General features: G+C 37.4%; 1 protein-coding gene across 1 annotated transcript in view; it reads left to right on the top strand.

The window, feature by feature from the left end:
• Nucleotides 1-24,169, top strand: part of LOC122397169 — a 327,986-nt gene that overhangs the window by 35,677 nt on the left and 268,140 nt on the right. The window lies entirely within an intron of this gene.

The following is a 24,169-nucleotide window of genomic DNA, read 5'->3' as shown; positions in this document are numbered from 1 at the left end:
ACACTAATTTGTCAACACAATAATTTATTAACAATTCGATACTATAAATATAAAACAAGATAACACAAAATGCCCAATGGTTATATACGGATATACAAACAGTTCAGTTCTTACAAGTTCTCATAAATTTTTGTTAATCTCGTACAGTCGTGTAAATTCGTACAAAGTCTTGCAATCTTAAAATTCTGTCCAATTTGTAAATTCTTAATAGAATTGTGCAAAGTTCTATAAAATCCTTACAAATTTGAAAATTTTAATTCGTCCTGTTCGGTCGTCGTTTAAATACAGAAATTTTATTACGTGAGGTATCTTGATTAGAAAATTGGAGGTAGTTAACTTAGGTGGGGTTTCTACTGGGTTAGGAGCTGAAATTTTTTGGCGAAATTAAAAAATTTCAAATCGCGCTGAAAAAATTATTTTTAACTGCGGGGGCTAATTGTAATCATTTTTGGTGAATAGACGTACCCCTGAATTCGTACGCATTTTCAAGAAAAAAATTAATTACCGAAAATATAATGTGTGTTCAGAAATGTTTCCGTGAAATTTCATGCGTATGTTTAAAAAATCATAACTTTTTAACGGATTGAAGGATATTAATGTTTCAAAATGCAAACGACGCGTATTTGGGTGAGGAATATATCGAAATTCTAAGAATATTCGGAAACTTGTTCCTTGACCTCGTAAAGTTAGAAAAACCCTACAAAAATGACCCAATTTTCAAATGTCCATAACTCCGATAATAGTGAATATATTTCCATGAAATTTGGGGGGAAAGGAGAGCTCGTGGGTACTTACAAAAAAGTACTAAACAACTTTTCTGTACAGTGTCAAACAAAATTACTAAAAGTGAAAAACGAATTTATTAAGAAAGCTCGACAGGTGCTAAAATTTTTCGGCAAAAAAAATTTCAAATCGTTCTGGAAAAATTATTTTCAATTGCAAGGGTCAATTACAATCATTTTTTATGAGCAGACATACTCTCGAAATCCTGCTCAGTTTCGAGAAAAAAAATTCGAGTAGGTGCCATTTTTCGGCGATATTGAAATGTTTCAAATCATTCTGGAAAAATTCTTCTCGATTGCAGGGGCCAATTACAATCATTTTTGGTCAATAGATATACGTCCGAAATCCTGCTCAGTTTCGAGAAAAAAATTCCTTACCGAAAATGTAATGTCTGACCATACGTTGATATGTTTCACTGAAATTTCATACGTATGTTTAAAACATCATAACTTCTGAAGGAATTGGAGGATTTTAACGTTTCAAATTGTAAACGACGCGTATTTTGCTGAAGAATATGTAGAAATTCCAAAAATATTCGAAAAGTCGTTCCTTAACCCCATAATGTGAGAAAAACCCCATAAAAATTGTCCAATTTTCAAACGACCATAACTCCTACAATAGTGAACATATCGCATTGAAATTTAGTATGGGAGTAGAACTCATGGGTGCCCACAAAAAAGTATTAGGCAACATTTCCGCACAGCGTCAAACGAATTGATTAAAAGTGAAAAATGAAGTTCTAAGAAAAATCGACAGGTAGTAGGTACAGATATATTTCGACGAAATTGAAAAGTTTCATATCATTCTGAAAAAATTATTTCTGATTCCGGGGGTCAATTACAATCATTTTTGGTGAACACATATACCTCCGAAATCCTAGGCATTTTCGGCAAAAAAATTCTTTACCGAAAATATAACATGTGGCCAGGAATGTTTCTGTAATTTCATTTTCTGTTTCACTTCCTCTTGTGTTCATTTCTGTAATCTATTGGTGATGTTACGAGTGACACGAAAAAATACATTGTATATTAGGTTCACTTGTATACCTAGTCCGTGCTATTATTAATATTAAAAAAAAAAATGGCGCCCTACACTGTTCGAGAATAAACAATGTTTGGAATTCCAAACATTAGGTGTACGCGGATTTCGATCAAAATCGGTGTGTAAGGTCTCGATAGTATCTGTTGTAAATGGAGGGTGGCTCCGACCAAAAGAGAGCGAAGTTCTCGAAAAACAAATCTTCCTTCCGCACTGGCGGCGATCGATCAGCCAAGCTCGCTGACAAAAGAACGAAAACGAAAGAGCCGGGGACAGAACTAGAGGAAAAGCGAATCTCCGTGCCTGACCGTGTCCCGTGTTCACAAAACCCAAGCTTTCGAGTAGATTCCCCGTCGACGGGGGAAACTAAGATCAACCTCTCACCTGCGAAACGACAAAGAAGCCACACGAACGGCCCGCTGCGCTGCAGTGGCCTTTCACGCGACCGGGAAAATGGCGTACGCGACGACGACGACGACGACGGTCGGCGTGCTCTACACGGGGACAGAGACAGCCAGCGGCTGATAGAACTGTCGTCGAAAGGGTTGACCTAAATGCACAATGGTAGAGAAGAAGTTATGTGTCGGATGCGTCGATACACCGATATATTGGTCCTCGTCCGATGTTCGAAAGGGATGAAGAGGCTGGTAGCGAGATCTAGGGCTCTTACGTCCCGCCAGTATCGTTCTCGGTGGCTGTGATAGGCTCACAAAAAGCCATTGTTACGTCGTCTTTAAGTTTTCACGCCGACATCCCCTCAACCCAGCGTCACGTTCTTTTTTTCGTGCTGCGACGTGACGTGAATGCAGCCCTTTGTGCCGAAGTTTGACGGATCAATCCATAGCCACGGTCGTCGACGTTTAACCGTGGTTCCGGGTACGAGCCCCTCCTACCTCGCGATAAGGAGAACAAATTGCTGTCGTCTCGACCCCTGATGGAGTCTCGAGGAGGTTGAATATTTTTAACCGGGGAACAAGTATGACTTTGCTATTTTTAACTTGGTTAATTCGAACGCCCCCTCGTCGTGTCTGTAACTAAATTACACGTCAGGCGCAACTAGAGAAACTGGCGCATGTGGGATCCGCTTCAACAATTGATTCCACTCGAGAAAAAGTAATATAAACTTGCATTCTATTTGATCTTGTTTTCAAATTTTGTTTTCGACTTTGCTGTTCTTAACTTCGTGTCTTCGTTAACTCGAACGTTCCTTCATCGTATCGATAACAAAATTACGCGTCAGGTGCACGTGGGAGTCACAGTTCTACTCAAACAAAATATAAACATTCTATTTGATCTTGTTTTCGAGTTATGGCGAGTCCTCCGTTGGAATAATTTTGGAATATTAGCGAGTGAACTTATCTCAATGTACTTTCTTCGTAGCTACATAAGAATTGTTAAATATTTTGTTAGAATAGCTTCCAGTTCAGTGGATGAATTTTGCACATTACTATTTTCTATTTTCTACCTACGATGTTGGAATAATTTTTAAATATTAGCAAGTGAACTTATCTCAATGTATTTCCTTTGTAGCTTTATAAGAATTATTAAATATTTTGTTAGAATAGCTTCCAGTTCAGTGGACTAATTTTGCATAGGCTGATTACTATTTTCTATTTTCTATTTACGATGTAGGAATAATTTTTAAATATTAACAAGTTTATCTCAATATACTTACTTCATAGCTTCATAAGAATTATTAAATATTTTGTTAGAATAGCTTCCAGTTCAGTGAACAAATTTTGCATAGGGTGATTTATATTTTCTATTTTCTATTTACGTTTTTGGAATAATTTTTGAATATTATCGAGTGAGCTTATCTCAATGTACTTGCTTCATAGCTTCATAAGAATTATTAAATATTTTGTTAGAATGGCTTCCAGTACAGTGAACGAACATTGCTCAGAGCTATTTCAACACCGTGGTATGATAAATAGAAATTATTCTCCAGCTGTATGGAAAAAAAGGAGCGTTCCAACGAACGATGCTTTGGGCATTTTATAGGCATGGAAAAAGCCGTGATCAAAGAAACGTTGATCGCGCGGATTGTCGTCGAAATAATTACGAGAGGTTTGCAGCTTTGATGTCGGCCGGCGCGCAACGTAACAATTTCGCAGTTAGCCCGCGAACCCCGTCGATCGCAACGATGACAAGAGTTATTTTCTTTCTGACAGGTGTCGGTAAAACGTCGATCGTTTTTTAAAGCTTGTAACACGAGTAAAGCCAATTGAACAGACGCAGCGTGTAACGTACCTGGTCGAATATTCCCGCGTGGTATGAACTATGCTCGCGTTATTTTGCATGGGAAAAAAAAAAAATTGTGCAGCTCGATACCGTGGATGATCAAACCGATAGACTGACAAATATTTTTTCCGAGCATCGATTTTATCCGGTCCAGCAAGTAGCATTATTGCAGACGATTCATCCACGTCGGGATTATTCGAGGATATAACAAGTCAAGTAAAAAGTTTCTCACCTAATTCGCGTGGCGGTTTAATAGAGGTTTGATAAAATTAATCTTTGCACGGCACAAAAATGCAATTAAAAATATAACGGAGCAATAAAATGCTGAAACGTCCATGGTGGAACATTTGATCGCGTTACTCTTGATATAAAACACGAAATACCTCGTGAAGTTTATTAAAATTCTCGAGATTATAAACAGTACTCGTCAGCGAGGATCTCGAAATATTTATAAACTGCTTCCTCGAGAAACGAAAATGAAAATTTGTTGAAGCATCTCGAGAATCCTGGAGACGAAATTCTCGGGAGAAATTATTAATAGTAGGGCAGATACTGCAACGTATTCGAAGAAAAACCTTGGAAAAAATGTAGCACGGGACATCTTCGTGACCCGTATAACTGCAGGAATGATCAACAATCTGGGAGTCGCAATTTTTTAGTTGCCCGCGTGTGCCAAACGTTCGAACGGTCTCTTAAATCTTAAATCTTCAATTCCTTCATCCAAAGAATTTTTCCTTTTTAAATCTCCTCTTTTGGACTTAATTTTTCATACGATTCTAAAGCTTTCTCGCGGGTGATTGAGTTACTAGTGTTCCAAAAGCACGCTGAAAATCATAAGAAAACTGTTTCATTTCGTTTTACGACGTTAGATGTACAAATTGAAAAACTGAATATAAATTGAATATAAAAACTGATTTTTGTTAATGAGACTGTCTCTTTCGATGGTTACCACGTTACGATTTCTCATTCAGGCCATTTGATGTTTCGACTGAAGATTATTATATTGTCATACAATATTTCATTACATCATTAATCGATATATTTAACGAGTACCAATATATTCTAAAGTTTTAAACTTGTTATAAAATATATGTTTTTAGCGCATTAAATGAATATATGGTGTACCACCAGTGGTACACGCGGCCAGAATCAAAGTATAACGTGTACCATTGGTGGTGCACGTGGCACGGGACGTGTTAAAAAACGAGTCGAAGACCACAAAACAGAATTAACACGCAACTACTGATCGTAAGCTCTTCTTCCGGAAGCCTTGCTAGAATAAACAACGTTCTTCTTCCACGATTCAGGAACACATAGAAAACGATTGAAATTCAATCGGTAAAAACATTGACTCGACGAGGCTGCACCAAACTCCGCCATCTTTCCATGGTAACGCATTCTACCAGAGCTCGAAGATCACACACCCGTTAATTGGCATACGAGTCTATGTATCTAGCGAAAGCGAGTTAGTATTCTGCTTTCCCATCAACCATCGACCGACGCCATCGACTGTAGCCTAGCACGGGTCGAGATGTTTGATTATATCGGTCTCATTAATTGACATTCGGCATTGTTCTTTACGACTATGGCCCTCGTCGATCCTGTCGCCGGTATATCGAATTACATCGAAGATGATGCTTCTGCCAACGGGAGAATTCGCTTGTAGAGCACTCATGGCCGAATCAGTCCCGTGGATCGGGATTCACAGCCGTTGAAAGGGACCCGCCGCCATGTCTGTTCTCTATGGATGCTATATTTCATGATCAAACGTCGTTGCAGTTTCCGCTGCAAAACGATCCGGATCTATCGACTCTCAGTCGGCTATAACATTTTATCGGCGTAGAAAAGGGACTTATCTTTCATTATTCATCGTGTTTCGCCAGGGTATGTTAGTTTTCCTATAGAGAAATTTAACAATTTAGGGACTTGTAATGAGGGATTAGTGTAAGTCTGTATACTTGATGCATTGTTTCTATTTGTGTCTGTTCGTTCCAGTTTTAAATGGTTTAGTCATTTCTATACGACTCACAAGGGAAAACTCCCACAAGGAAATTGAAGAATTTAGGGACTTGTAATGAGAGATTATTGTAAATCAGTATGTTTAATGCATTAGTTTTGTTTACGTCTCGTTTTACTGTTCGTTTCAGTTTTTAATTGCGTAGTCATTGCTATGCAACTCACAAGGGAAAACTCCCACAAGAAAATTTAACAATTTAGAGACTTGTAATGAGAGATTATTGTAAACCAGTATGCTCGAAGCATTGTTTATATTTACGTCTATTAAGACTGATCATTCCAGTTTTAAATGGTCTAGCCATTTCTATGCGATCCACAAGGGTCTCCCATAGGTGTTCCATGGTGTTCGGGTTTAGCAGAGGCCAATTAGGGACCCTCGTGTAGCATTGTCAGGTGGTACGCGCGCTCGGTATTCAGTCTTGCTGGACAGAGATGATTACACAATGATAGGCGAATGACTTTTAAACTCGCATAAAGTGTGCAATGCGACCTTGATTTCTTCTATAGGAGCATTCATCGGAAAGGTGAACGAAATCGAGCAGGGCAGAGCGTTCGCCTAGTCACGGAAACTATGTCGAATGTTTTATCGCGATGCTCGTCACTGTTGCTCTTTGGCTTTTCAGCTTTGTCCCGTCGAAATGCCGGAAATCCTGAAAGAACCGGTCGGTTCCATTCAGCTAGCGGGCCAGACCCGTCGGAAAAAGTCGACTGAATATCGCAGCGACGAGGAGATAAAGACTGGCCGGTCTGTCCGCCGTGAAGGGAAGTTGTTTATCTGGACGATTTAATTAAGCTCGGGCGCTAATTCAATGGACGTATCCCGAGCAACTAACGAATTACGGTCGCATCTGCGTGTCGGATTAGTAGGCACATCGTGCACGCCGTTCCCTGCCAACTAAGGACCGTGTACCCTGTGCATGAATATGCTAGTAATTAACCACAATTGTACAGACAACCCTCAAAACGCACCGTGAATGCAGCTCGCGTCGGTTCATATTTATCTCGCCGCCGATGTTTTCGACGATCCTATTCCGTCTCCCTTTGCCGCGACGATTTTTCTTTCGATAAGCTTCGTTCGTCGTTAACACACGATCACAGTCCACAGAAACGATTTGGCAAATCGTTGATATCAACAACGTACATGGTCGACCGAATAACTTCATTTTTGGGGAATAAAATTTAAAAAAATTGATTTCTTCAATGTTTTGAGGTAAAGAGATGGGGAATTAAGGCCCAAACATTGGGCTATTTTCTATTTTGTAGACATAAGTTACTTCTTTTATATGATTTGTCAATTTTGTAGAATCATCGAAGGGAAATTATAGACAAAAATCGATAGTTTTTGTAATGCATTACCTTTTGAATAAATTCTGATCCTCTTAGGGAGCTATAAATTATAAATATGATTGAAAATGGTCTATACATAAGAGAAAGAAATTAACATAAACAGGAAACACTGTTTCTCATAGATAATTCTAATAAAAACTGTAGAACTAACCTAATGAAAAAATACACAGAATAAATTGATATTTAAAGAGTTTGGCGGGAACTTGCTTCGTGGAGTTTCGATTAATGTCATGCTTGGGCGCAACTGATCCATCCCTTATCCTTTCTAAGTAAGTTTAACAACATTGATGGATTTATCCCACCTTCCGCGGAAAGGCGATATTATTACAAGTTGTTTATATTGTTGTCATCGCGGCGGAGCCGCGATAAGCCGCAAACTGAAATTTTCCTTCTGTTTACCTTACCGGAAAGTGTGACCAGTCACCAAGTTCTCAGATTAATACAGGATCTCTATCAACTCACGCATCCGCATATATTGTACCCCGTCATCAAACTCGGATCACGCGTTAAATTATCAAAACTGAAATTATTATTCATGAACACGAATATCTGAAATTGATATTCATCGTCAACGACAGGAGACACACGCTGGTAGAAAAAGATTTATACCACTGTACGCTGAAGAATATAAATATTTTAATACGTCAACATCTTTGGGCTTACTAAAACAATCTTTTATAGTTTCATATAATTTATATCTCATAGGCTGTATAAAACAGAGAAACTGTTTCGACACTTTGACTGCCACGTCACCCCACATAGGGGTGACAGAACTTTTAACAGTGGAGCTAAAACAATTAATTTTCGGGTTGAAATGTTGAAGGAAATCAATTTTAATGAGGTTACGAAAGTAACTACTAGGACAACTTTTATGTTGTGTAGTTTAGTTTTGGTTTTGTAAACAACTAGCTTTTGCCCACGGCTTCGCTCGCACACGAAACCGTTCAGTTTCGTCGGAAATAGATATTGTTTCTCCATTAAACCTTTTAAGCCCCCATTCACCTCTATAGAGTTTTAATTTTATGTCATGTCGCCATCTTAGATTTCAAAATTGATACCATTTTCGTAATTAACGTCCCAAGAAACCTCCATAACGACACCCATACCTATATTTAGGCGTATTTACACCATTGCAACGGTTTAGCGATAAGATAATAATTACGTACTTACATGTTAAATTTGAAGCTTTTAGATCCATTTACGGAAATTAGGCAACTTTAATGCGAAATAAGTGTATCAATGAGCATTCAGACCAAGTATCAGGTAAATCCAACCACAAACAAAATATGTCGCATACAAACATTGCAACCCCTTTTCACCCCTTCAGAGGTTGAATCTTTTAAAATGCCGAAATAGGGGTTTAGTTAATTATATCAAAGAGCATTGAGACCAAGTTTCAAGTAAATCCGACCACAAATAAAATATTCCTTATACAAACGTTACAACCCCTTTTCACCCATTCAGAGGTTGAATTTAAAAAAAAAAAACGGAATAAGTGTTTGATTAATTATATTGAAGAGTATTAAGACCAAGTATGAAGCAAATCTGACAACGAACAAAATATGTCCCATATAAACGTTGCAACCACCTTTCACCCCTCCAGGAGTAGAATTACTTAAAATGCCGAAACAGGTGTTTGATTAATTATGTCAAAGAGCATTAAGACCAAGTTTCAAGTAAATCCGACCACAAATAAAATATTCCTTATACAAACGTTGCAACCCCTTTCCACCCCCTTAGGGGTTGAATTTCGGAATATCCTTTCTTATTTCTTGTACATATCATAAAGGAAACCTCTGTGCAAAACTTCAACTTTTTATGTCCAAGGGCTTAGCCTGGGCGTTGATGAGTCAGTGAGTCAGGTCTTTCATTTTATATAAAATAATATACATATACAGGGTATTTCACCTAACTTGACCACCTTAAATATATCGCTTATTTTGTATGATAGAAAAAAATGTCAAGGGGAGAAAGTATTCTGTTCGAAGGCGCCAATACGGTGATGGATCGAATTTTTTTTTCAAGGTCATTTTTTTCGAGATTTTAAGGTCATCGTATTTTTTTTAAATGGGACCACATATTTTCGCTACAACAGTCTTATAGCTTATAAAAAGACGAATCCAACGATGTGCGATATGTTGACCTTCACGTGACCTTTAGCGAAGGAATTATGAAATGTTTGTCAGTAACTTCAGTACGCGTTCGGAGACGGTAAATGAAGGAAGATAGATTTCAGGATTTTAGACTGGCAGCCAACGTGTTAACGAACGCGTAAGATAATAGTGTTCCCAAAACAGAAAAATCTTATAAAACCATCATTTCTATTAGCCTATTTCTAAGTATTCTCCACATAAAGTCACTGATAAATATATACAAGCGGCTTGGTTCAAATTTTAACGACTTAAATGCCATTTCAAAAGCAACCCTTGCCCAATATTTACTCGCGTCGTCATAAATACGCGAAGTCAACTCGGAGAACAAAAGTGATTCTTGAAATATTTTCAATAGGGATTACAATGAAATGTATATTTTCTTACAGAGGCATACCGGACACGTACGCGGGAGCGTAGAATTTCAATTTCGGTTGTAGAAGATTATTATTTTGGTTGCAACGAGCGAGCGGTAGCATTCCGCGGGGAAAAAGGGGGCAATCCCCGTACTAAACAATTCTCGAAATCGTGCCTCAAAGCCGATTGAATAATCCGTCTCTCAAGCCACGCATTCCCCGTTTTATTACGTCCGAAATTCGCTGGGAAACTTCGCGGGGAATCCGCAAATCCGACATTTTCGGAGGGAGCCAAGCAACGCAACTGAATCAAATAACAGTTATCCTTCATTATTCCCGGCTGACACGGTCCAAGGGCGCAACGGCAATGTAAACTTCAGCCAGGTGTCGGGGTGCGTTCTCGTTAGTGGGTTTACGGCCAGCTCGCCATTGTGTAACCACGTAACCAGCGACTATGTTGCACGCAGCTTACTTGGCAAATATCGCCGCGCTGTGTAACTGTACGTATAACAGCGATATTATCACGGTAACGACCATGATAACAAGGGCCTCGCTCAGGGGGTTTCCAGTCTACGACGCGCGTTGCCCGCCAACTCTTCAGAACCTACCCGTTTTGGACCTCTTTCTCCCTCCTTCCACCATTATGTTGCACGCGTGGCGCGAAAATTTAAAAAAGAAATTCGTTCGTTTATTATTCCTTCGTTGACGGCGGCGTCGAACGGTATTTTTTTTGTCGATATGGCAATACGTACAGTTGCAAAAGTATCCGCCTATCTTACGAGTATAAAATATTTTGCGTACTTGATTTACCTCTTGGCTTACGATTTAATTCCAAATAATTTTTTGAAAGTATGCTATTAAATTTTGTTTAAATTTGTTCGTACAAGGAATGTTTTACGAATAAAGCTTTAGTAAACATAGGTCGAAAGATCAACCGTTTTTGAGATATAAACATTTTTGTTTGCTAGTATCATGATTGACTTAGTTGCTTATTTCAACTTCTTGGTGAATACATTACCTCAGTATTTGGTTGATATGTCTTTGGCAGAAAGATTATCGATGTGGTACATGCATGATGGGGCGCCACCTCATTTTGTGCGTAATGTCAGAGACCATTTAAACATGGTGTTCGGTTAAAGGTGGATTGGACGTGATGGACCAGTTGCATGGCCTCCTCGATCCCTCGATTTAAACCTTTTGGACTTCGTCTTATGGGGATATTTAAAAAGCCTAGTGTATTCCTCTCCGATAAATGACTTAGAAGAATTACGTAACCGAAATCACCATTTCTGTCAAACAATTCGACAGAAATGTGGAATTTTCGGAAGAGTTCGCGATTCTGTAAAAAGAAGATGCCAAGCGTGTGTAGAAATGGAAGGTCGACACATGAAAAATCTTCTGTAAACATCGAAAATTCAGTAGTAAGTCAATTATGATAATAACAAACAAAAATGTTTATATCTCGGAAACGGTTGACCTTTCCACCTATGTTTAATAAAGCTTTTTTACTCGGTACAATGTATCCTATATACCCTATAAATGTCGAATGGTTTTTTTTTAACACCCTGTATATAGCAACCGAGAGGTCGGTCGAGCGCTTGTGAGAGCAGGATCCCTCTGGTGGCGAGCATGGGAGGCTTCGCCATGTTGATTTTAATTTATAACGCTTGATGACGAGTGAGTGGCCTCATAATTGTGAAACTTGACATCAAGAATTTGTAACGTGTTAGATCTAACCCAGTCATTGTAGTCATTGTATGGCAAGGGGTTAATTCATAATTATACAGTTAGTAATTAGCAATTACGGAATTGGTTGACACATGGTGAACGTTTGCTATTGCTTGGAATCTTTCGTCCGTACGTCTAAAACTGTCACGATTGCCTAATAAGAAAGGCTTCGGTTCTGATATTCAATTTGACTCGTAGGGATAAAATACAAAATATAGCCACAATACATATTTTTGTAAGGCGTGTTACAGTTACAGTTACTCCCACTTGTATTCGTACACTATAAAATGATTTACTATAAATGAAAAGATACTTGTGGATACGTGAAACAAAGCCTGTGTAACGAGACAAATGGCGTTTGTATAATATTCCAAATTCATGGAAACACCGTTCAAATATAAACATTAAAAGTTTATGGTTAGAATTTAAAAAGACTTCGAAAATACCAAATAACTAAAATAAATCAACTTAAAGAAAAATTACTAGTAGTATGGTATAATATTAATAATGATTTAATACGAAAATTAGTTCAATCAATGTGTTAATCCCTGCTATTTTCCAGGATCAGAATTTCGAGACATTTATATTTACCAAATTGTATTACGGTCATTTAATACTAGAACTACCAAAACGGTCAAAATGACCCATTCATAATTTCTAATAAAACTCGTAAAAAATTTACTTGACCGAATGAGTAAACACTTAATCATATCTATCGCTTTTGTTGCAATTGCTGCAATACATAGTGTATAATTTTGCACAGAGCATATTTTTCTACGATGTAGAAAACTCTCGATCCCTTCTTCTTTTTTCCCCAATAACCTTCATAAATATTCGTATTACCAACTTTGGTTGCATCATGAAACGTACCAATCTACAGTTTTAATTTCTTTGGTCCAACGGCTATAATTCTCGATAGTTCTGGTATTAAGGAGTCTCTAAACTCCACTCGGGACTTGGAAGCGCTTCCCCGATTCAATAGCGATTAATGTATCGTGACCACGTTGGTGCACAGCTGTGGAGCACCGGGGTCTTTCCCCAAAATTATTATTAAAAAAGTAGCGTTCTCACTCATCCCAGCATGGTCTATCTGAACACTAGGCAGCAGGGTGGGCGGGAATATTGCAAAATGTAAGAAACCATTTTGTCAAGGTGACGATGTTGAGGATTGGTTTAACCATAAGTAACATAATAAGTTAGAGTTAGATCTGATCGAGCTTACAATTCGCAAATAGTCTCCAGGGGAATACTAGATCCGAGCGTAACGCAAGAGCAACGGATTCATACTTCAGGAAGCAATGGACCTCCACTATTAATTGTTTGTCCCAGTCAAATTTGGATGGTCCTTCGAGGAACGACACACAGCATTTCGGGCTGTGTAATACGCACGACCGTGCGCCACAGCAACGAGCAAAGTTTAATGCACTTCATCGCAAAGGTTACCACGCGAAATATTAGTTCACTGTGTCTCGGAGTAGAAATATGTTTATTCTGTCGTGTACGAGTGCGAGTGAGAGGTGACTTTTATCAGTAACATTCACGAATGAGAAATAAAATATGTAAATAGAAGTAACACAGCGTGGTAAACAACATTTGGTACAAATTAATGAAAAAAATTCGTGGGAAACAAATTTCATAGTATACGAGTACGAGTATACCTATATTTATTTTTTCTGTTCCTTCAAACGAATGAAAAACAAAATTGCTACGTAAATAGAAATAACACAGCGTGGTAAACAACATTTGGTAAAAATTAATAAAAAAAATTCGTAGGAAACGAATTTCATAGTGTAGGAATACGAGCATAAAGTAGCTATACAGTAAAGAGAAAAACTGAACACACATACATTTTAACAAAAATAACTTTTTATTCAATATTTGCATGTAGGATAAAAAAGAAACAGAATACTTAGTATTATCTACAATCTTCTGGCTTTTAAAAACAAATTTAACATTTGTGATACAATTGCTATTTCGCTTCGTACAATTTTTATTCGTGTAGTCAGTTTAAACATTTCGAATTTTGACACATTTATTCAGTTTTGCTCCTTACTGTGGACATAGAAATCTGTCTTTCCGCAGTTAACGATGTTCACATAAAAGAATTACAAAGTATTCGAACGAAATGAAAAACAAATATAAAAAATAATTTCAAACGACATCCAGCCGTGCAAGGTGATTCTTCAAGCAATTTATTCGTCGAACGTCCAAGCTCTATTTGCAAGAACGCGCAGCTGGTAGTTCTCCTCGATCGTTCGCCGTAGCCCAAGGAACGAAAAGGACAATGAAAAATCGAGGCGAGCCCTTTGAAAGCATCGAGCAAGAATCAACGCGTGTCCATTCATGCTGACGCGACCCGTGGAAAGCGAACCCTCGACGAGCGTGGGGTATCGTAACAGGGGTTGGTTACAGGGCGTGAGCCAGCAGGGGGGCACACGACGTTCATTGATCGCGCCGTCAGGTGTCAGGAATGCGGACGTTTCCTCGAGCCTTACTTATACAGACTGCAACCGGTCACCTTTGTACCGTGGAAACGTCCAGCAGTCGCATACCAGCACACGTCCAACGTGCACCAAATTCCGGGCAAATGGCCTCGACGTAAGACAGAGGGCTCGCCAGGAAATAATGTTGCTCGACGAGACCGAGACAAATGGCGAATCGATGCCGCCGTCATTTACTTCTCGAGTCTCTCTTTACCCTGCGCACTTCCGGTAAGTGCCAGACAGAGACGACGAGCGGGACGGATGCGGGGGCGATGAGGCAAGGCTTTTCTTGGTGAGAGGTTGTCGCCACCGACGAGGCCTCCCCCCCGCCCCTGTCTTTCCTCCTTTCTGCCAACGCTTATTGTTACTGAAAATCTACCACCGGCTGTTGCTACAATTGCTCTCTATTTCCTCCGTTCCCTATTCTGTGTGTAAGGAACGTTTAAATTTTAATGAATTGCAATTTCAAAGCATATTTTCTCGTGTTAGCGGAAGGAAGTTCCAGGAGTTTCGAAAGGGTTTCGTCAAATTTCCTACCGGAGGAGACGATTTATTATTATTACCGTGTTTATCCCTATTCTGCTGGCACATTGGTCTGTCGAATGTTGGTCGAATTATTAAACTATGAATCAGATATCGATTCTGTGCTGTGAGTACACTGAGAGAATTATCGAGTACGTTCCGGTGGAGAATAGGGTTAAAAATTACCCCCGAGCAAATGTAGGACATCAGAGCAGAGTACTTATTACCATGTACACAGTGTAAAATCTAGTTTTACTTGGTGGAGTTTTTAATGAAAATTTTAATAATAACACATTAGTTTCATGTAAAAAGGCTTCGTGTTGCTGCAGGTTTCCTCTATGCCGCAGGGTAATTTTTAATGGGGAATTCTTTCTATGTATAAATAGGTTTTTCTCGATGTCGATGGGTGTAACAAATTAGAAAAGTGAATATTTGATGTCTCAACGGTAATAAAAGCGTTTGTTTACATTTTCGCTGATTTGAGAAAAGTTTGTCTCTGTTTGAACTTTGTTATGACTCTTAGAGCCAGTTATAAATGAAAGTTTGCAATATTTATTAACTTTCCTTAGACTTCACTATATGTTCCATATTTGTTTTAATTATACTACCGTTCATAATTTATTTTGGTTATTGCTTAAGATACAGTTATAATTGCTTGAAGCGATTTTATCATCTCGCTTTTAGTCATTTCGACTTTACTCATAAATTGAAATAAATATGCAATAAGGGAAATTGTTCGAGGAAGCAAATTCTGAAGACGTTTAAAATAGACCATGTATTAATAGATAATATTACAGAAAAGATGGAACGGTATTAATGAAAAAAATACTAAAAATCAATCGTTGCTAGAATTCCACTATTAATTTCAATGATCGTTTTCAAACGACGCTGATATATTCATAAAACGAAAATTTCCAATATGCAGGGTGTTTGGCCACCCCAGAGAAAAATTTTAATGGGAGATTCTAGAGGCCAAAATAGGACGAAAATCAAGAATATCAATTTCTTGACTGAGACTTCGTTAAAAAATTTCAAATCATTCTAAAAAAATTATTTTCAGTTGCAGGGGTTGATTACAATCATTTTTAGTCATTACACATATCCTCGAAATCCTACGCACTTTTGAGAAAAAAAATTCTCAACGAAAATGTAATGTCTGACCATACATGGATATGTTTCACTGAAATTTCATACGTGTGTTTAAAACATCATAACTTCTGAAGGAATTGGAGGATTTTAATGTTTCAAAATGCAAACGAGGCGTATTTTGCTGAAGAATATGTGGAAATTGTAAAAATAGTCTAAAAGTCGTTCCTTAACTCCATAATGTGAGAAAAGCCCCATAAAAATTGTCCAATTTTCAAACGACCATAACTCCTACAATAGTGAACATATCGCATTTTTAGTATGGAAGTAGAACTAATGGGTACCTACAAAAAAGTATTAGACAACATTTCCATACAGTGTCAAATAAATTTATGAAAAATCGACAGGTGGTGGATGCCTAAATTTTTCAACGAAATTGAGAAATTTCAAATCATTCTGGAAAAATTATTTTTGGTTGTGAGGGTCAATTATAAGTATGTTTGGTGAATAGACATACCCCCGAAATCCCATTCGCTTTCGAGATAAAAATTCGAGTGGGTGCAGAAACTTTCGGCGAAAAAAAAAATTTCAAATCGTTCTGGAAAAATTATTTTCTATTGCAGGGGTCAATTATAATCATTTTTGGTCAATATATATGCCCCCAAAGTCCTACGTATTTTCGAGAAAAAAATTCTTTACCGAAAATATACTGTGTGACAGGAAATATTTCTATAACTTTTTAACGAAGACTCAATCAACAAATTGGTATCCTTGATTTTCGTCTTATTTTGGTCTCTAGAATCTCCCATTAAAATTTTTTCAAAGATTGGCCGAACACCCTGTATAACAATATTTTGTCGTCCTGAAATGCTAATATTTAGTAAATTTTGTATCGATATATAAAAAATTTCGAAATTGTTTTTCAATGGAAATACGCGTTTCAATATCTCAATCCTTGTTCCAGAACATACTACTATTATTCTGCAAAACCATCGAAATTCTAGACAATCTATGAAGACTACGACACCACCCTTGCTAATCCTGTAAATTTTCCTCCACAAGTTTCCAACCAAATAACAACCATGGACAGATCAATCGGGCCAATAATAGTCGCTAATAACCCCTGATGTTGATGCGACTCTAAACTCGTGAAAGATATCCACTGATCGTATTATGACGATTAAGAAAAAAGACATTTTAATCCGAGGATACACGATCGGAAGTTTTTTGTCAGGGACTGTATACGAAGATAGGAGCGATCACATTTGTAAAAAACTCGACGTCAGTGAAATCAGAAGGAAACGTCCCGGTTGCTAGGGAGTCGACCCCATTGTGGGAATCTGATTTGTTTGTCGGTTGATAGGATACAGTAGGCAGAAACGACGCATCGTGACCGCGGAGGGGTGAAAGGTCGATGTTACGAGGATTGCTCTAGTCGGATGTAGGGTTGTATTTAACCCCTTAACCGGGAAGGCCGAGCGAGCTCGTGCCTTGTCGTAAATGGTTGTGGGGTGAAATCTGTTCTTTTATTGGAACAATGCCTCGTCGAAGAATCGATTCCTTCCGCAACTTTAGATTAAAAAACGACCCCAAATAATCGAGTTGTTTCCTCGTTTATAAAGGAATATTGGTAAAAAGCATATTCAAAAAACTCTGTTTTCAATGTGAAACACAATCATGCAAAAACTGGTCACTTTGGTATCAGTCAAAAATAACAGAACTGGAAACGAACTATAGATGTATAGAGGGAGATCCTCCAAAACTAGATGACACCTGGGTACCAGACAGTAGCGATACCTTTAAACTATGAAACGCCATGCGATCGTTATTTTGCATAAACAATAGTAGCTATTATAATAATATTATTTGTTTTGTTGCTTTATATTGATTTCTATTATTGTTAAATTCTAAATAAAGCGACCCCAAATAATCGAGTTGTTTCCTCGTTTATAAAGGAATATTGATAAAAAGCATATCCAAAAAAGCTTTGTTTTCAATGTGAAACACAATCATGAAAAAACTGGTTACTTTTTTATCAGTAAAAAATAACAGAACTGGAAACGAACGATATATGTATAGAGGGAGTTCCTTCAAATCTAGATGACACTTAGTACCAGCCAGTAGCGATGTCTTTAAACTATGAAACGCTATAATAATGCATAAACAATAGTAGCTATTATAATAATATTATTTGTTTTGTTGTTTATATTGATTTCTAATATCGTTAAATTTTAAACGAAACAGTATAGAAGGCATAAAATTTTACATTTTTTTAATGATTTAAACCTTAAGTGTTCGGTACTGGTGGAGCTCCCCCTACAAAATAATGAACTATACCTATTTAACAAGACCCAGTTAGGGTACGGTCGGTGCTTGAAACTGCATCGAGAGAAGGTCACGATCCCTCAAACAGCTAATACATTCGATAAGCTGGATTATCAATAATATTTCGTGAAAGCAGCCGTATCAAAGCCGATGAGTCCGTCGAGTCGTGGGGACTGAGCGTGTTGCTATGAGAAGGAAAACGAGCTTTCCCGGAAATCTCGCAAATTCGATCCATAAATAAACCCGCGGGGGCCTATCTCCGCAATCTACGGCAGAACTTGTAACCCTAAAATACTCCAGGAATAGCTCCTCGTCACGAAGTCTCTGCCGTTTGTGGGGAGGGAGGCCCTCGTGTTCCTTGTGCTTTTATATACACGATGTAACGTGCGTGATATAATCGATCATAGGCGTTTCGACGAGAGATGAGAGGGCAACGAGCGTTGTCATTATCGGGGGTGAATCTCGATAGAGACCGACAGAGATAAAACCGGAACGTGCTACGCGTGACACGTGCTCGACAGAAATTAGTATCAGGTCCTCTCATTTGTTTGTATTGTGCTACCGCTTCCAGCAATATTTTAAACGTACGATAGAACTTTACGAAAATCAATAAAATTGACCTGGGAATTTTTTAAACAAAAAATTGTAATTCAAAAATCGTAAAAATCGATGGTGCTTTTCTAGACATTTACAGTCATATTTTATCTTTTAATTTGTTTCAAATTTGTAGGAATCGATGTTAGTATGTTTGGAATTTCAGAAATCCTCTGAACAGACAAATTTTGTTTGTTTTCCATTAAATTACAAATTTTATCCTCGCCAACTTCAGAATATCGAAATAATAACACGACTTAATATTTTCTAACGTTCATTTTTTATTGAATTCGCGTTTTGTCGTTGCACAATAGCCACAAATCGATCAAATAAGAATGCAAGAAAGTCAATTAGCGAGTGAAAGAAGCAAAGGCCAAAAGGAATGAAAGCCTATGATATCCAAGGAAAATGTGTGAAGCTCGTTTAACATTTCCAAAGAAATATAAATATTGGTCCATCGAGCGGTAGAAATGCATAATAAAAGGATTAATCGCATAAAAATGCGAAAATATGTGATTTCCATTGCATTATTTTTGAAGTTTATAGCAATGATCGAATTCTCATTACTTTGATTGAATTTTTAATCAAGCGGTCGGAAAGCTTGCAGACATCGTATAAATAGGTTTTTAATTCACGTTGAGCTATAAATGATCAGGTTTCGTACGAATTAACGTGGTTCTCTCCTACGATAATTACGACAGAAGAATACTAGTGGAGCTTTGATTAATTTTTAATTGGCTCGTCGAATTTATTAATCGATTCGTGTCTGATAGTAATATCACCGGGGAGTATCGACTGAACGATTATATAACAAGTTTTCAAGTATTTTGCCGGTCATTATGAGCCTTAATACGAGCCTGATTATTCGAGTATCGCGTGTACAATAACTAATTAATTAGTTCGTCTGCGATCCGATCGACAATAAGCCAATAATTCATGAAGTATGGCTGACGTAACGCTCGTGATCTAATTTTTAATTCAGTAAATTAATGACGGTGCACAGACATGTTTTGTCGTTTAATCCTTCGATCAAAATAACGGAAAATAACAATTTAGCGAAATAAAAGTATTCACGGAGAATAAAAACATATCTTCTCTGACGGTTTTAAATTTTATTCATGAAGAAATGGCCACGGATAAGCAATTCTGCAAAGAAATTTTATAACGTTGATACGATTGTTCTTACATCTCTCTATGCTTTTTGTCTCGAATAATTTCACGATGAATATATAGTAGCACGAGCCTACCTACAATGATCGGAATACGCGAGTATATTCTCCGTTACGGAAGGGTTGACCTGATCTTTTTTTAATTATGAATGTCTTTGAATAGGGAGTCGTTAATTGAATACCAACGGCAACGTCTCGCGCGCAAAATTGGTTAAACCGCTCGATACGTCGCGTCGGTGGTTCACGTTGAACTTCGACGATCCACAAAGCGAATGGGTGTATTCAATTCGCGGAACAAGGCATGCAAATTTCACTCGCGCGAAAATGCGACGGTGTAACCAGACAAGAATGAATCAAACGACTGCGAAACAACCGGATTGCCGCGATGTACAATGCAGGCAATTGAGAATCGAAAGATGTTTAACACTTTGCACTTGCACTGGCTATTGGCCTCCCATAACTTCTAGAAACATTCGAGTCCACGAGTTCCTAGATAAAACACAATCAAGTTCTGTTCTGCTTTATGAAAATACATCTTTGTAAGAATTCCTAGTTAAAACATAAATTAAGTTCTGTTCTTCTTTATAAGAATACTTCTTCATAAGAGTTCCTAGTTAAAACACAATGGAGTCCTTTTCTTCTTTATAAGAATACTTCTTTATAAGAATTCTTAATTAAAACGCAATTGAGTTCTTTTCTTCTGTATAAGAATTCCTAGTTAAAACGCAATTAAGTTCTTCTTTTCCTTGTAAGAATTTTTCCTTATAAAAATTCCTAGTTAAAACACAATTCAGTTCCATTCTTCTTTATAAGAATTCCTAGTTAAAACACAATTGAGTTCTTTTCTTCTTTATAAGAATTCCTAGTTAAAACACAATTAAATTCTTTTCTTCTTTAGAAGAATTCTTCCTTATAAAAATTCCTAGTTAAAACACAATGATGTTCTTTTCTTCCTTATAAGAATACTTCTTTATAAGAGTTCCTAGTTAAAATACAATTATGTTCTTTTCTTCATTATAAAAATACTTTTTTATAACAGTTCCTAGTTAAAACACAATTGAATTCCTTTCTTCTTTATAAGAATTCCTATTTAAAACACAATTGAGTTCTTTTCTTCATTATGAGAATTCTTAGTCAAAACACAATTAAATTCTTTTCTTCTTTAAAAATTCTTCCTTATAAAAATTCCTAGTTAAAACACAATGGAGTTCTTTTCTTCTTTATAAGAATTCCTAGTTAAAACACAATTAAATTCTTTTCTTCTTTAGAAGAATTCTTCCTTATAAAAATTCCTAGTTAAAACACAATGATGTTCTTTTCTTCCTTATAAGAATACTTCTTTCTAAGAGTTCCTAGTTAAAATACAATTATGTTCTTTTCTTCATTATAAAAATACTTTTTTATAAGAGTTCCTAGTTAAAACACAATTAGATTCAATTCTTCTTTATAAGAATTCCTATTTAAAACACAATTGAGTTCTTTTCTTCATTATGAGAATTCTTAGTTAAAACACAATTAAATTCTTTTCTTCCTTATAAGAATACTTCTTTATAAGAGTTCCTAGTTAAAATACAATTATGTTCTTTTCTTCATTATAAAAATACTTTTTTATAACAGTTCCTAGTTAAAACACAATTGAATTCCTTTCTTCTTTATAAGAATTCCTATTTAAAACACAATTGAGTTCTTTTCTTCATTATGAGAATTCTTAGTTAAAACATAATTAAATTCGTTTCTTCTTTAGAAGAATTCTTCCTTATAAAAATTCCTAGTTAAAACACAATTAAATTCTTTTCTTCTTTAAAAGAATTCTTCCTTATAAAAATTCCTAGTTAAAACACAATTGAGTTCTTTTCTTCTTTATAAGAATTCCTAGTTAAAACACAATTGTGTACTTTTCTTCTTTATAAGAATTCCTAGTTAAAACACAATTGAGTTCTTTCCTTCTTTATAAGAATAATAAGGAAGAGCTCCAAGGATTCCAAGTCCCGTATGGATTCAGGAGGTTCCTTAATGACCGTATCCCAATTTCTCAAGTAAAAATGTCCCGAAGGCCTAATTCTCAAAAATAGCGCAGAAGTCACGTCCGTATCACAAACCCCGCGATGTTAAGGTTCCCTTAGAACCCCTAACACCAATACTTCCGCGGGCCCGTGTATTTGCATAAACAACCGCAGTCCAGTAACACCAATTAACAGCGATTTTAAAACCTTTCGATGGAATTAAAATTAGATTGTAAAAGCGTTCCAAGGATCGCGGCGTCGTCGATCCATTAATCAGAGGCTCGTTTAAGTTTGGGAAGAAGAAGAAGAAGAAAAAAAGAAGGAGCACCGGTGACGGAGAGATCCACGCGTCGAGTGCACACATGCGTCTGGGAATCTTAATCATCGTCTCTAATCGGCCGGCACTCGGTTCATCAATCTCCTCGCGCCGCGTCAAAGAGACTGGAAGTTGTATAGTTAATGAGGCCGAAGCGTAACGCTCGCGGGTGTGCTAGGTGTTCAACGGCCGCGCCCGCAACGCGTCGGGGCCCTCAAAGCACAGTCTTGTTAATTATTCGACGTTTGCTTTAGTTTAGACCACGTAATCCGAGCATTATTCAAGAGCCGCCCGAACGCGGCGCAGTTATCAATAACATATGACGCGGATTCCATGAACGATTTGAAATTACGCGTTTAACGAGGCGTAAATATTGCATACACGCGTATGTCGTAATGCCAGCCACGGTAATCTGCCCGACGCGGATTTACGTTGACCGAACAGCTCGTCCCGGGTATGATCGATTCTATTATATTGAATAAACCTGGCTCTTGCCCGGTGTATCGCGCGAATTTCATTACATCGGGTCCAGATCTCTTTACGGGCGCTATTATTCCGCGTGTAATCGCTGTCATCGGCAGCGTACCGTTTTACTACGCGCGGGAAAAACCGCGCGTGTCCCGAGCGCCCGCCGGCGTCGGCCATATTGGATTCAGGAAGAGGCTGTCGAGGGGTTAATTGGTTAGAAAACTCCGACAGGTTCGTTTACGCCTTCCCGGTACGAACAGCCGCGCGATCTTTGATTATAAAATAACCGGATCGATTTGGTTACAAAGTCTTTGTGACTTGGAGAACTGTAGACAATGGCGGCTCTTTGACCCGCGTTCTCTCCTTTGTTTACTTCGAACGTTCGAACGGTTCGTTCGTTACCTTCGTTTGAAACGCTTCGCGTATCCGGGCTTTGTCTGAATTCTGTCGAGTGTTGTTAAGATTGCATAATGAGCCGCGATGCTCGAATCTCGTTACACTTAGCAATTGTTATTTATTTTCGTGCAAGTTTGACCGTGTTCTTATTTAAATATTCCGCCGATCTGTTGACAACGATTGGTTCTACAGAAACGAATTTTATGAAGTCATATTGTTAAAGGATGTTGTTTTGAATTTTGAATTGTAATGTTGTAATGTCTCCTTAATTGGCGTCCCATTAGTCTTTCTTTTGCTTCACTGTCAAATATTTCCCAATCACATCTTGTTCGTTTGCCTATAAATTGACTTGAAGTAATAAATGTCATCAACTGACTCTTTGCAATATCGAAAAAATATTCGTAATACATTGTAATTAAAATTATAATTGATTATTATTATGTTTAAGTAATACAATTATTCGAACACATTTTGAATATATTTTGCATATTCCTGACATATTTTATTGACATAAACATCCGCGGTATAGTTATTACTCCGTGGCTCATGAAACTCATTCGAACGCACTCTTAGTCATAACTTCTGAAATATTATAGTTACTGCGGGATACAAGCATCTAGATTACAGGTATAAAAAGTTAAATTCATTATTCGAATAAAGGTTCAACTATTTGCAAGGGAAGGACACGAACCGTCTAACGTCGATTTTAATACGATTTTGCAGATTTTGCTCAACATTTTTCAAAATATGAATAATAAGTTAGCTCTCTATAACTCCAACGACTATTCGCAGGCTGTCTCGTGAAATTTAATATCAACTCAGTTCAGAAGTTTCTGTGTATTTTTTTATTCGAACAAAGCATGTGCCTAATAGGTGGTTATTGATGTTGCAATATTGTAACATTTAGTAGAATTTCCTTCGCGAGGTTATAATGACGCTCACATGTAGAATAAAATAGAATGAATTGTAACAGATTGACACTGTAGTATGCGAGCGTCATTATACCTTGATGAAGTCTATTCTCCTGAACCGAATTGATATCCAATTTTACGAGACATCGTGTGAATAGTCGATGAGATTATACAGAGCTAGCTTATTATTTATAATAATATTTTACGCCAACAGGGATCACTCTACTACCATTTTGC

This window comes from Colletes gigas, unplaced genomic scaffold (assembly GCF_013123115.1).
Source record: "Colletes gigas isolate AHSC1104 unplaced genomic scaffold, ASM1312311v1 Colletes_gigas_Sc00009, whole genome shotgun sequence".
Lineage (NCBI taxonomy): Eukaryota > Metazoa > Arthropoda > Insecta > Hymenoptera > Colletidae > Colletes > Colletes gigas.
The sequence above is the reverse complement of the archived record's forward strand: the minus strand, read 5'-3'. Positions and strand labels throughout refer to the sequence as shown.